Below are 14,719 nucleotides of genomic sequence, written 5' to 3'. Positions count from 1 at the left end.
GATAACTATACCTCAAACATAAAAACAGACAAACAAAAACCATTGTGTGTTACAATAACTGAAGTGTCTTGTAGCTTAGGTTTTAGCATGTGAAGCAATAGGGCATAATGATTGAGTTATGCATCCACATTTCAAATAATATAGTGAATAATATTAATATATTATATAATAATATATTATACATAATTAATAATAAATTTATATTAATAAATTAATATAAATAATTATTATTAATAATAAAGTGTTTCTAATTGTCACTGTAACAAAAAGTAGTCATCAAGGTGGCTCATCCATCCATCCATCCATCCATCCATTCATCCATCCATCCCAGCTTGTGAATCCCCCTCAACTGGTCCCTTTTGGCTCTACTCTGACTCTTTCCTGAATAACCAAGCTGCTCAACCTACCTCAAAGGGCAGACATACACCCTTGGTAAGAAGCTAATTTCTACCCAGAGCTTGTGGCTATAAGTGAGGGCTGAAAAGTACATCAACCAGTAAATCGACAGCTTTGCTTTCATGCTCATCTCTCTCTTTACAAAGGCAGACTGACACAGCATCCACATTACTGCAATGAATTCCTATTCTCTCCTTTCCTCATTCATGGATAAGACCCAAGGTCACTCAAACTCCTCTGCACTACAGTAAGCTGCAAACTGCCTCAGTGCAAGGTTGAGGTCATTGCTTGATGATGCCAAGAGAACCAGATCACGTGCAAAAAGGAGGGATGAGATCCTGAAGCCACACACACAGTCCTCCTTTGGCTGTAGTGAGCCTGGAGAAGCCCTGGCGGGGGTCCTTCACCCTTGTCCTTTTGAAAAAAGGCGGACCACCAGCACAGTTTACTCATTCAAGGGTTTTACACCCATGTAATGTTGCAGAAGTGTGACCCACAATACCCACAGCTTTCGCTCTTATCCACTCTAGAGGCCAGGTCACTGCAGAGTTTTTTCTAACTACCTCGGTGATCTCAGTCATAGTGATGGACAAGTCATTCCCCTCATCCCCAGACTTCCTCTATTCAAGGCATGTCAATAGGATTAAGGAAATTTCTTCAATCTCCTTCATATGTCCTCAACTCAGCAGCACTCCCTCCTCATCAAATACAGTAGAAGGAAGCTGCTTCCTCTGCCCTGAGTGACCTGAATCTCGAACCCCATGGTGTATTCGTACTGAGTCCCCATAGGTCAAAGCCCAGGCATGTCTAGTCTGAGGTTTCCTGATTTCCTGTTATATAAAATGTAAAACTACAATTCTTGTCCTTATATAATCTCAACAGATATTTTAGTTTAACATTATGTTACAGGCCTTCGATGGGGTCTGTTTTTAAACTGTTTTTTTAACAGAAAAGCAGAGACAGGAGACATCAGTTGCGTTCGGTCTGCAGGCTCTTCCTCGTCTGATTTATTAACAGAGTTTAACAACGTCCTTTTCTTTTCATTTAGACACACACATTTCGCTTTTAACAACACAAACATTCAATTAGGTCCATAGCTCAAACCCTTTTGGTTACCTTGCACTCTCACAAGAATAAACTTACAAAATAATCATTGTATATGAACGTCCTTATTTACAATAAATCTGTAACAAATTTTACTGCATTTCAGCATCAAAACATTTCTGTGCAGCACCACTAACACTGCAATTAACCCGCTTATGTCACCTTTATACTTTTCTTATACTTTAACAGATTCAAACAATATATTACATTTGTAACCAATAAACAAAAATATTCTTCCCTTGCTCACAAACAGTTCACAATCATCCACAAACAGTATACATCAGACTATTTACATTTGACACATAAGAACTGGGTAGGTCCTAATCAACTGTAACTTCCAATAATGCCAGGATAAAAGAAGTGTCTAAGAGCTCCATTTGTCACAAAATAAAACAGGTAATAAGACCAGCTGCCTATTTAGACTACGAGTGAAATGGCGGTTGCCATTACAAATGGCGGTATAGTTAGCTTTCTCTCAATCAGTGAAAACACACTCTCTCACAACATTTGCGGTCTTTAAACTAAGACAGAAAAAGGTTTCTTGCCTTTATATGTACATTGTGGTGAGCAAACTTGAACTACTGACCTGTTTTTTTAACAGAAAAGCAGAGACAGGAGACATCAGTTGCGTTCGGTCTGCAGGCTCTTCCTCGTCTGAGGCCGAGACGCGTTGCAACAGCCTATCGCACTCACCACTATCTCCCCCTTGTGGCAATGCCACGCAATTACATTGTCCATAACGCTAAATGAAAAGTGCAATACCACCATAAAATCAGGTCTTTTACATCAAAAACAATTCACAACAAAATTACAATTGTGACCATACACACACACTCCCCAACAAAAAGAAAATGGCTCCTGACATTTAACCTCTTACCCTTTAAAACTCATTATACTCATTACTCAAACAACTCAAATCACATCCCCTTCCCACATACCCACATTCCTTGTGTACTAACATGTATAGATTGGGCAGTTATAATATACAGGGAAGGTGCCTGGGTGTGCACAGTGAGATGTTGGAATGCGATATGGCACTAGGGGGAAGTAAGGTAACAGGGGATATGGTGGCATGGTGTAGTGTGTTGTGTTTGGTGACTCGTGCACTTCAGCACAACTGACTGATGGATGCACCCGGAGAGAGGGCTGGCCAAGGGTGTCATATGTGAAATGTGTAACAGGCCGTCGTTCTCTAGTAGACCTTCTTAGAACTGATCCATTAGTCGGCGGGGCCACGTTAGGTGTATACTGTGCCCTTTCTGAAAGCGGCAGTCCAACTTCTCCTTCGTCGACTGTGAAAGGCACTTCAGTGACTCCTGATTCCTGTACCCTCTCATGTTCCTCCTCTCCCATGTCGTTGTCAAGTTCAGTGCTTTGGTGTCCACCATCTTGTTCCATTCCTTGTTCCCTCAATTCATCTGTTGCTTCTGTTGGCTGAGGTGCTCCACAGTTGACCACTCTGCTGAACTCAGCTGTTCCTCTTGGGGGTCCAACAGTATGGTTACAGGTATGTAGTGCATCCTCTTTGTTCCCACTTCTCAAATCATACCTCAACTCATAATACATGGAACTCTCATCCTCATCGGAGCTTGCGTCAGAGTGGGGTTGAAACTCTGTCTCTCCTTGAGCTGGTTTTGGTTTCTTTTTCTTGACGGCGGATGGCCCGTCCCCCTTATCTACAGCAGGCAAGTCCACAGGAAGCTCATTGACAAGATGCAATAGATTGCGATGCAGAACACGCACTTTCTTCCCCTTTGCCTCTGAGGTCACTCTGTACACTGGGCTGTCATTGATCTGTTCCTTCACCACATAAATGGTGTTCTCCCAGTAGGACCTTAACTTGCCAGGACCACCCCTCTCAGTCAGGTTCCGCACTAGTACTCTGTCTCCAGGTTGGAGTACCACTCCTTTCAAATGCCGGTCATAGTGTTTCTTTCCACGATCACTTGACTTTTGGCTGTTTCCAGATGCAATCCTGTAAGCCTCAGTCATTCGTTCTTTCCATTTCTCAGCATAACCTCTTGCAGTTTGTGGCTCTCCATCAGTAACCAACTTGAACAGGAGGTCTACTGGCATTCGTGGATGTCGACCAAAAAGCAGAAAGAATGGCGAGTAACCCGTTGCTTCATGGCGAGTGCAATTGTACGCATGAACCATCTGTGGGAGATATTCTCTCCATCTTTCTTTTTTTTCTTCACTCAGGGTCCTCAGCATCTGCAAGATGGTACGATTAAAGCGTTCAGCTGGGTTGCCCTGAGGGTGGTACGGAGTTGTTCGAGAGTGCCCCACATTGCTCAACTGTTGTAGAGTCCGGAAAAGCTCGTTCTCGAACTCCCGCCCCTGATCATGGTGCAGCCTTAAAGGGTAGCCAAACCTGGGGATATAATCACTGAAAATCCTTTCAGCTGCAGTTTTGCCACTCTTGTTGCGGGTTGGATAGGCCTGGGCATACCTAGTAAAGTGGTCTACCACAACTAGGATATACTGATATCCGCCCCTGCTTGGCTCTAAGTGGAGGTAATCAACTGAAACCAATTCCATTGGTGAGCTTGTGGTAATGCTGGACATGGGAGCTCGGACATGTGTCACCGGTTTCTTCTGTTTGATGCACGGACACTGCCGGGTGACATAGGCTTCGATGTCTCGCCTCATGTATGGCCAGTAGAACCGTTGCCTCGCCAGGCTGAGAACTCTTTCTACCCCGACATGCCCCATGTCATCATGCAGATGTTTCAGGACCAGAGATTTGAAGCTAGCTGGTAAGACTAGTTGGCGCTTTTCTGCAGTCTTACGATACAGAACTCCGTCTTCTAAGCTCAGCTTTGTCCACTCATGCATCATTTTCCTTGCCGGACCTCTCACATTCCGTCTCATGTCATCTGTCAGCTTTTGATCTGAGTCTTTCATTTTCATGATCTCACCTATCGCAGGATCTGCTCTTTGAGCCCTTTGTAGTTCATCCAAATTGATGGGCGTGACCATTTCTTGGATTACTGGTTCAAGCTGGTCACCTTGCGCTAAAACCAGAGCAGCGATCCATGCGACATCTCCATGCTTGCCTGCTCCACATCCCTCCCAAGTAGCGGCAACAGCTTCTTTGGAGAGCTCTTTTGTACATTCAGTGACGTATCTGTCAATGTCAAGGGGACTCCTCGACAGGGTGTCTGCGTCAACATTTACTTTGCCAGGTCTGTACCTTATATCAAACCTGAAATCTGATAGCTCTCCCACCCATCTGAACCCAACCGCATTCAACTTGGCGGTACTCATGACATAAGTTAAGGGATTGTTGTCTGTGTAGATGGTAAAATACAGGGCATAGAACAAGTAATCCCTGAACTTCTCGCAGACAGCCCACTTGAGGGCGAGAAACTCAAGCTTGCCCGAGTGGAGTCTGTAATTCTTTTCAGCCGGTGTCAGTGTTTGGGAGCCGTATCCAATCACTCTTAGCTTCCCACTCTGATGTTGGTAGAGAACGGCCCCAAGTCCTTTATCAGATGCGTCTGTATGAAGGACGAAGGGAAGCTCAAAATCCGGGTAGGCAAGTACAGGGGGGTTTACCAACATATCAATCAACTTACACAGGGCACCCTGGTGCTTCTCTGCCCACTCAACTGGTGTTTTGGATGGTAACTGTGCGCCTTTCCCCTTCTGTCCTGTAACCTTCCCCAGAAGATGCTCCTCTTTGGTTTTCTTGGGTTGCAAAAGCTCATAGATGGGTTTTGCTATTCTCGAGAAATCCTGGATATATGAGCGATAGTAACTCAGGAACCCAGCAATCCTCCTCACATCTCCCACTGTGGCAGGTGTCTCCTTTTTCAGGGCGTACACTGCCTCGAGATCTTTTGGGTCAATGCGTACTCCTTCAGCTGACACTAAGCGCCCAACATACCTCACTTCTCTTTTAAATAGGTCACATTTTGTCGGCCGGAGTTTGACTCCGTAGTTCTGCAGGGCTCTCAAGACTTTCCTCAGCCCTTCCACATGTTCCTCAAAAGTCTTGGCGTAGCACAAGATGTCATCCAAGTATGGAATGCAGCACTCATCCCGAAGGGGAGCCAGCATTTCTTCCATACTGCGTTGGAATGCAGCAGGTGCGTTGGTAAGACCGAAGGGAATTCGCACCCATTCATAAAGGCCCCAGGGGGTGATGAATGCAGTCAGATGGCGGGATCCTTCTGCTATAAAGCCCTGGTGATAGGCTTTTCCCTGGTCCAAAATGGAGAACCAGTTGTAACCTCCTAAGGTGTCAATGAGGTCCTGGATTCTTGGTAATGGGTGGCGATCAGGTACTGTGCGCTGGTTCAGGAGACGGTAGTCGATACAGAGCCTTAGGGAGCCATCCTTTTTCCGCACGCAAACTATTGGCGCAGAGTAAGGGGATCTAGACTTTACAATCCATCCTCTTGCCAAGAGGTCCTCAATATACTCTTTAACCTCCTTATAGAGGGGTTTTGGAATTGAGGTGTACGATTTCTGAATTGGGGTTGTGTCTTTGAGTGTTATTGTCATTTCCAAGCTGGGAATGCACCCCATGTCATTCTCATCACGTGCAAAAGCCCCTGACTCTTCCCTTAACATTTTCTTGGCAACAGTTTGTTGGTCTTCAGTCAGGTGGCTAACATCGACAGGTGGATCCCATTCCTGTGTTGCTTGATCTTCACTGCACTGCTGGGGTATTTGAGATACACCAGAGTCGACATCTTGAGTCACTTTGGGCTCACCGAGGTTTGGTAAGTCAGTTTGTACGACTCCTGCTATTGGTTCAATAGTTCCAAGGGCTGCTCTGCCGGTGAGGGTCACATCATGCTTAGTGTGATTGCCAATAGGTACTTTGACATATGGGACTCTGGCATCACAAACTGTGAGGAGGCTGTTGCCAATATCAAGCTGTTGCAGTTGTGGGTTGCTCTCAGTTGGTTCAAAGAGCACGAGGGGGTTGGACATGTCAACTGTAGAGGAGACTTTACACTTAACATACTTAACTTGACCAGCCGGGATTACTACATCATACAGGCCCACTTTTAGGACACTCTGGCTGACCACGTTATCACTGGTAAGCTTGGTCTGGATGAAGTTGACCAGTGCCGTCGCTGTGTCATCCTGGAGGTTCATCGCGCTGCGCAGGAGGCTCACAATGGTGGGTATGAGGTTTGTACTAGCATTTGGCCCCAGTATCAGCTGTTCAATTACATTGAAACCAATCAGGGGGCAGTCCATGGGCACACTGCTTACTAAAAAGGGGACTTGTACAGTCAAGTTTGGGTCACTATTCTCTGGGAGACTCACCATCACGCCCACCCAGCCGTCGTAGGGTAATGGCTGGCCATTAACACCAAGCACACTAAGAGCCTTATCTCCAATAAGTTCTGTCAGTGGCCGGAGTTTGTGGTCAGAGAGGTAGGTTTTTGCCCACTGGCGATCAATGAGACTCACTTGTGCACCTGTGTCCAATAAACAGTCCACTGCAAAGCTATGAATGTAACACTTGATTTTACATTTTTTCCCAACAAGCTGTGCCACTCTCTCACTTGCCCCTGTGTCTGCATTTTCCGTTGGAAGGGTCGCCCAACTACTTCTGACATGAGCAAACTCTTCTGAGCACATACCTCGTGATTTTGGGTCTGGCTGTCCACTGGTTCTGGGCGTGTGTGTATCAGCAGGAGGCCAACTAGAGCTTCTGGGTTGGCTTCGTTTGAGACATCCCACTGCCCTGTGACCTGTCTCCCCACAGATAAAACAATGAGTGCATGAAGTAGCCCCACTTTCAATACACTTGGGACAGCCATACTGTTTTGCAGTTTGTCTGGGCTTCTGCTTTGGGTGTGCACACTGACAAGTGGGTTCACGAGCCTGACTGGCTGTGAGAGACTCAACCACTTTGGTCAGGGTTTCCACCTTCGCAGCCAGCTCTTCTATGACTTTATTCTTACTCTTAGATTTACAGTCAGTCATTTCAGTGTCTTTGGCAGGTTCAAGTTGAGCAGTATGAGCATGTGTTACCTTTTGTCGAGTGGAATATCCCAGTCTTCGCTGTCGCTCACTCTCTTCGCTTGACACTTTGTTCACTTGCCTTATCAAGGCTTCATCTGACACACTGTAGTCTGATAGTAGTGGCTTGAGTTCATTACGAATGTCACTATATTTTGGTAGAAGACCTTGATGAATGGTGCGTAGAAATACATTTTGGATCGTACGTGTCTCATACGCAACGTCCATGTTATCCTGCCTGGATGCAAACATGACTTTCTGCTTCAGTCCAATCATCCTGTAGAGGAACTGTTGTGGAGTTTCATGGTCATGTTGCTTAGTGCTCAACAATTCCTGAAATAACTCACTCCCACTCTTCTCACTCAGGTGTGAACGTAGTAAGCTTTTGAGTTCAATGAGGGTCAAGTCATCTTTACTGATCAACATGTCCTTAAACTGTCCAGGCTTGATAATACGGAGCACACCTTGAATGATCTCTCCCTCTGTGTGCTTCACCTTGAGCCCCTCCTCAATCTGCTTACACAGTCCATGGTAGCTAATGTCAGATGCAATGTCCCCAACCTGACCACCATGTACTTTAAACTCTCTGCGTTGCAAAAATGGCAGGTCTCTTAGGGAAACCATGTGATCAGGCTTAGATTGTCGCATGTCTGTGGTGGAGCGGCTGTTTGTCACGCTCTCAGCTCGAGGCTGGAGTGACTGTGTAATAGTGGGGGTGGGTGTGTCTTGTGTTGCAGATGTCACTTGTAAATCTGCTAACTTTTTACCAAGTGCCTCGTAGTTAGCCTTTAGCATTTCATACTCTGTTATTTGTGGATTAACAGACTCAAGAGGCAATATAGCTGAGGTAAGTACATCACTCTGTTCCGGGTGCTTAAGTGTTGTGAGAGTAACAACATTTTCCTCTGAGACTACAGGGTGAGATACTTCAGCGGCATGACTATCAATGAGATGAATAATAGCATCTTTCAACAGCAGTAGGTGTGAAAACCCCTGATCCTCTAAGTCAAGCAATGTCTTACAGCGTAGATAAGCACAAACATAATCAAAACAACTTTCCTCATCACCACGTCTTACACTTGCGGGGTCCACATCAGGTACTGGTGTGATGTTTGTAGCAATCTGGAAGAGTTCCTCTGCTGTCAGTGCATAAAGACTCTTTCTGATCTGCCAAGCCAGTTCTTTTCTTTCACTGTCCTCCATTCTGTGTCTTTTGGCTAGCACTCCTCACAGTGCAGTCAGCTCAAACACGCAGCCCGTCACCTCTCCAGCAGGGGTTCCCCTCCTCGACACAGGTCCCGCTGCTGCCTCAGTTGCACGTCTGCTGTTCCAACACGCCTGCCCTGTGATGGCTGTCTCTGGTTCGTTGATTAAAGGATCAGCAGTCACCCACGTAGCATGCTGATCCCCGTACGGGCCACCAAAATTATGTTACAGGCCTTCGATGGGGTCTGTTTTTAAACTGTTTTTTTAACAGAAAAGCAGAGACAGGAGACATCAGTTGCGTTCGGTCTGCAGGCTCTTCCTCGTCTGATTTATTAACAGAGTTTAACAACGTCCTTTTCTTTTCATTTAGACACACACATTTCGCTTTTAACAACACAAACATTCAATTAGGTCCATAGCTCAAACCCTTTTGGTTACCTTGCACTCTCACAAGAATAAACTTACAAAATAATCATTGTATATGAACGTCCTTATTTACAATAAATCTGTAACCAATTTTACTGCATTTCAGCATCAAAACATTTCTGTGCAGCACCACTAACACTGCAATTAACCCGCTTATGTCACCTTTATACTTTTCTTATACTTTAACAGATTCAAACAATATATTACATTTGTAACCAATAAACAAAAATATTCTTCCCTTGCTCACAAACAGTTCACAATCATCCACAAACAGTATACATCAGACTATTTACATTTGACACATAAGAACTGGGTAGGTCCTAATCAACTGTAACTTCCAATAATGCCAGGATAAAAGAAGTGTCTAAGAGCTCCATTTGTCACAAAATAAAACAGGTAATAAGACCAGCTGCCTATTTAGACTACGAGTGAAATGGCGGCTGCCATTACAAATGGCGGTATAGTTAGCTTTCTCTCAATCAGTGAAAACACACTCTCTCACAACATTTGCGGTCTTTAAACTAAGACAGAAAAAGGTTTCTTGCCTTTATATGTACATTGTGGTGAGCAAACTTGAACTACTGACCTGTTTTTTTAACAGAAAAGCAGAGACAGGAGACATCAGTTGCGTTCGGTCTGCAGGCTCTTCCTCGTCTGAGGCCGAGACGCGTTGCAACAGCCTATCGCACTCACCACTATCTCCCCCTTGTGGCAATGCCACGCAATTACATTGTCCATAACGCTAAATGAAAAGTGCAATACCACCATAAAATCAGGTCTTTTACATCAAAAACAATTCACAACAAAATTACAATTGTGACCATACACTTGTGGGCGTCACAATTATTATTTAAAATAAAGTTGAGCTTCAGCAGTTTAGCATACTTTATTTACTGTTTGTGATTAATCCCTGGGGTCCTCTACAAGAGCTAGGCTGTTCGGAAACACATTTTTCTCCAGAAAAATTGTTTTTTTTATGAATCAGTGAAAGGTGCTTTCACCATTTCTGAATCTCTCACTCATATCAGGCATCAAATATATGAGTAACTTGATAGCAGGCAAAAATTTAACTACCGTTTTACCAGCTTTTTTCTGTGCTCCGCTAAAAATCATTTAAGGAAGAAGCTCTACAGCACAGCAGACTGATATGATCAATCTCAAGATGAAGTTTTGCAATCAGTCCAAAAATGTAATTAATGAATACTAGGTTCATCCATTCCTTCAGATCTGACAGAACTTCAGTTTCAAAAGATAAAGGGAAAAAAAAACTCCAAAACTGAAAGGAAATCGATAAACATACAAGGATCATTTCAAAGTATGCCTGCACCAATTTTACTTGGACAAGCATTATAAAAATCCCCCCCAAAATAGCAGGAAACAAAATAGCTTGAACAAACATGTCTGAGTCATGATGACAGATTGAAAATATATTTTAAAATGAATGTACTCAAATCGTATCCTTCATCTTCTACACTATCTTTTTAATTGATCTAGATGATGCAGATTCATAAGTCCATCTAGCAAACACAAGTGGGAATTCATCTTTTCAGTGAGAAGCAGTACATTTGCTGGTTATGACAAGTCTAATAAATCATTGTCTTTTTCATCATTGATAATTCCCCCAGGAGGGATACTCCTGCTTCTGTGGGAATGGTTATTTCTGTGATTTTATTAAGCACATTAAATATAAAGATCCAATATAAATTCAGATATAGACATGCTCATTACTTGAAGAAACTTGACGGAGATAGACTGCAAATAAGTCCCGCCCACACTGGAGGGGGAAACAATTTATAGCTCTCCACTGACTTTTTATTGCATAAAGGATCATTCTTGTCAATTCTATCTGCTATTAAAAAAACAAACCAGCAGAGAAAAGTGCACAGAGTTAGAAATACACTCTCTCAACTTTCTGACTTTCCTTTCTGACAAAACTTGTGCTATAGTTAAGGCTGGGCAGGTGACCCTGAACCAGCCTTTAGAGTATATGGAAAGACCTCACACACACACACCATGTACAAGTGCAAGGCCCCAGGAGCCCAGCAAAAGTCTATAGCAGCATAACTATCTCACTCCCAGAGTCCAAAGATGTGCATCAGGTTAGGTTAATTAAGGTTAACGACTGTAAACTGGCTGTAGTTGCGAATGTGAGTGTGTCATCTGTCTGTATGTGTTAGCCCTGCAACACACTGGTTCCCTGCCCAGGATGTACCAATTGCCTCTTGCCCGAAGACAGCTGGGTAGGATCTAGACCCATCCATCCATCTTCTTCGCTCAGCCTGGCCACCTCTTCAAGCTTATTTGCGGGAGCACTAAGTAATTCCCAAGCCAACTGAGATATATAGTCTCTGTAGTCCTGGTTCTGCCTGTAGGACAAAACACCCCACCAAGGGGGTGATCAGGTGGCATCCTAGTCAGATGCCCAAACAACCTCAAGTGGCTCCTTTCAATTGGTCAGGGTCTTGGCAGTGTTGAACCCAGAAAAGTAGTTAGTGGTTCCAGGCACATGGCCCTGAATTGTCTTAGTGGGGTTAAATGGATGGGTGGATATTTAGTTTCTATCTAGACAAAAGTGAGCCACATGCTGATACAGGGGAACTTGAAAAAGAAAGTTACTAAGCTATATACAGTATAGAAGTTAAACACCTCATAAATAAACAGCTTCAATTGCAAGACATAAAGTAATTATTCTAAAACACCTGTCTGAATTTTTATTAGATGTTAAATATCACTTCTATGGCTCTGTGACACTTGCGACAACTTGAAATTTGATTTGAAAAACTGCTCTGCAAGTAAATTGTTCTTCCTTCTGAACTAGAAAACAGGCACTGTGGCATGACGCCTAAAACACAGTTGGCTTCTTTGAATTCTGTTCCAGCCCACACCCAATCAGTTAGACACACTGTGACTGATGAGAATGAAACGTGATGAAAAACACGGATAACATAGATAACATGGTGGCAAGATAATGAGACTCTGTGGGTTCTGCTCTGTGAATTTGATTGTTTAAAAAAACCCACAGTCACATACAATGACATTTCAAGCATGAAAAATTTATAGGTGTTTGAAGATGAGAACATTAAGACGTACGAATCCACCTGTGTCTTTCACTGATAATATGAGCAACAATATCAAAACTAGGAGTGACATTTTTATATTTTTGTGTATATCTTCTTTACTAGGAAAGAGAGTCTTTGAGCACCCACTTTGCACTTGTGTTTATTTTCCCTCATGCTTTGATCTTTACAGATGCATGGATACTGAGGCAGTCAATAAATGACACCTTTTCAGTCCATAGCTGTGCATGGGTGACGACTTCAGTGTGTAAATCTATGCATTTGAATGTCTGTATGCATAGTAAGTGTGTGTGTGTGTGTGTGTGTGTGTGTGTGTGTGTGTGTGTGTGTGTGTGTGTGTGTGTGTGTGTGTGTGTGTGTGTGTGTGTGTGTGCGCACGCCCCCCAGTGACCAAAGAGACATGCAACAGAGTGTGACATGTGGCTGCAGTAAATTGGATTGAAGATGTTAGAAAGACAATGACTCACTTGCTGCGGGGTCTCCTCCACACAATGAACTGGACAGAATAGGAAAAGGGCCTTGGAGAGAAGCAAAACCATCAAAGAAGTCATTTCTGTGGGGAAATGTCAAAGGGAGCTGTATCACCACTGCAAATGAGAATATTCCCGTCTATCAAGTCAGCCTAATACAGTTTGGCCAGCCACTCACCATAAAGAGAGGAAAAAACACTGACGAGGGAGGCAGACGCGTGAAGGAAGTGAGACAATGCTCTTTTCTTTACTGAAATGTCTTGCATTAAAAACAGAGCAGGAGTTTCCTGAGCAGATGCCTTTGGCATCACAATGATCTTAATTCACCAAGCAGCTCGTGAAATAATTTCCTCATGTTTCTTCCACAAGGAATTTGTCTGTGGTTTCATCCCAAGTAGGTGCCAGAACTGGCACTGTCTGAATTCTGTTTTCATCCAGAGGGCAACGAAAAGAAACACAATTCACTGTTCACCAAATTAATTACAGTCTAGGGTGGAACAAAGACAAACAGTCATACCGTCAAACAGCAGCAAAAGTGCTGTGTATTGATTTTGAATGAAACCCAGTTGCGATGGAAGAACACCGTAATTTCCTTTTGCTTCTGACAGTGTCTCAGAGTGAATACACAAACACACCACTAAGGAACTGTGTCTTACGAGATGTCCATAGGTAATTGACCCATAAAGGTCCCACTCACCTCTTCTCACCCTGCACATTGACACGAGGAGTATCTCAGGCCTGTTACACTCTTGTTAGTGTCACTCACCCAGCCTCAGTCATCACCACCCCCACACAGATAGGGCACACAGTCCACCGCAAATGGAGCAAGCCTGTCTAAAAATGAAGCGTTCTGACAGGTTGTTACAGCAGTTTAATATGCAGAGTTTGTTTCTCTTTTTCATGCATGAAGCTTATTTTTATTTGGGAAATTAGGTGTAACGTGCAGCGCTTCCTAATGCAATGCTGGGTGATTACTCACAATTTCGGTTTGTGTGTGTGCATGCCTGCATGCAGTTGCATACATTAACCATTGCTCTTACACATTCTAGCAGTTTAAATGGTGACAAATGTAGCCAATCCTATTTGTCAAACACACAGGCAGATCCAAATGTCAACAAAGGAGAGGGAGGCAGGAAGTCGCAGTATTGTGCGGATTAAGATTTTAGCTTCTCTGGCATAAGGCAAGAACAGACATTGAGCTGTATAATACACAGCTATTAATAAGCATTTTAAAGCCCAGCAGTACACCAGCCTTAAAGCACTTCACCTTGCTCAGCAACGTAACTTAGTGATGAAATATTGAGAAGGGAATGTGCACACTTCTTGGGGAAAATGTCCTTAGCTTGTCAGTTCAGTCAGAAGTTACTCAGGTGTCAGTTAAGGTGATAGCTTGAGCTGAAAGGGTTCCAAAACACATGCAAACACACACACACACACACACACACACACACACACACACACACACACACACACACACACACACACACACACACACACACACACACACATATATATACATATATATATATGGTAATGGTAAATGGCCTGCATTTGTATAGCGCTTTTCTAGTCCCTAAGGACCCCAAAGCACTTCACACTACATTCAGTCATTCACCCATTCACACACACATTCACACACTGGCGATGGCAAGCTACATTGTAGCCACAGCTGCCCTGGGGCGCACTGACAGAGGCGAGGCTGCCGGACACTGGTGCCACCGGGCCCTCTGACCACCACCAGATATATATATATAAAACTATCAACTTTCAAAGATGAACTAACTTAATAGTTTACTTATACCTTCATTCATATCATATTAATTAGTGTGGTTAGTTTTATGGGTGGTTTATAAACATCATGCTGCTTTACAAATACTGGCACACTCAGTTCATTTCAGTAAAAAATGCCCAATCTGTCAGCCATGCAATTTAGCACAAGGTCCTAGGAAATATAACTGGAACAATGAGTTGCAGCTCCACTCACCCTGGATGACAAGTATTGTGGGGCACAAAAACGAAGTCTGTTGGAGGCCAGGGAGTAACCAAAAA

This window comes from Rhamphochromis longiceps, linkage group LG22 (genome assembly GCF_057381845.1).
Source record: "Rhamphochromis longiceps isolate RC_006_pf linkage group LG22, R_longiceps_female_GT1.1, whole genome shotgun sequence".
Lineage (NCBI taxonomy): Eukaryota > Metazoa > Chordata > Actinopteri > Cichliformes > Cichlidae > Rhamphochromis > Rhamphochromis longiceps.
This window is presented reverse-complemented; position numbering follows the sequence as displayed.